We start from the raw sequence: 424 nt of genomic DNA on the forward strand, positions 1-424 counted from the left end.
AACAACATCAACTCAGAACGAACGTTCCGGCCCCACCACTGTCAGAATGGAACAGAACCTTCACTGGCACAGAGTGGGAAATCACTATAGTGGCTGGCACTATATGTCCTGGTTACGATTTAAACCAAAATAAGTTATAAGTGATTGCCAGGCACATATTCAAAACCTTATTACAGTGTGTTCATAAATCAGTATTCACCATTTTTATTTCATTCCAGCGATTACGGATTTTGCATTACTTAAAAAAACCCAACAAGTTGATTTCAGGAGATAAAAAATGTGTTGGCAAACAAAGGTTTCTCACATTGCCTGATATTATGGTTGAAGGCGGTGTGTGTGGCTTTAAGCCCTAGTCCCAACTGAAATGTCTGCCAAACGCTGTTGTGTACTATACTTTAAAGAGCGTTTGATTTGAGAAAAACAT

The sequence above is a fragment of the Carcharhinus amblyrhynchos genome, chromosome 6, assembly GCF_965287045.1.
Source record: "Carcharhinus amblyrhynchos chromosome 6, sCarAmb.v2.hapA, whole genome shotgun sequence".
Taxonomy (NCBI): domain Eukaryota; kingdom Metazoa; phylum Chordata; class Chondrichthyes; order Carcharhiniformes; family Carcharhinidae; genus Carcharhinus; species Carcharhinus amblyrhynchos.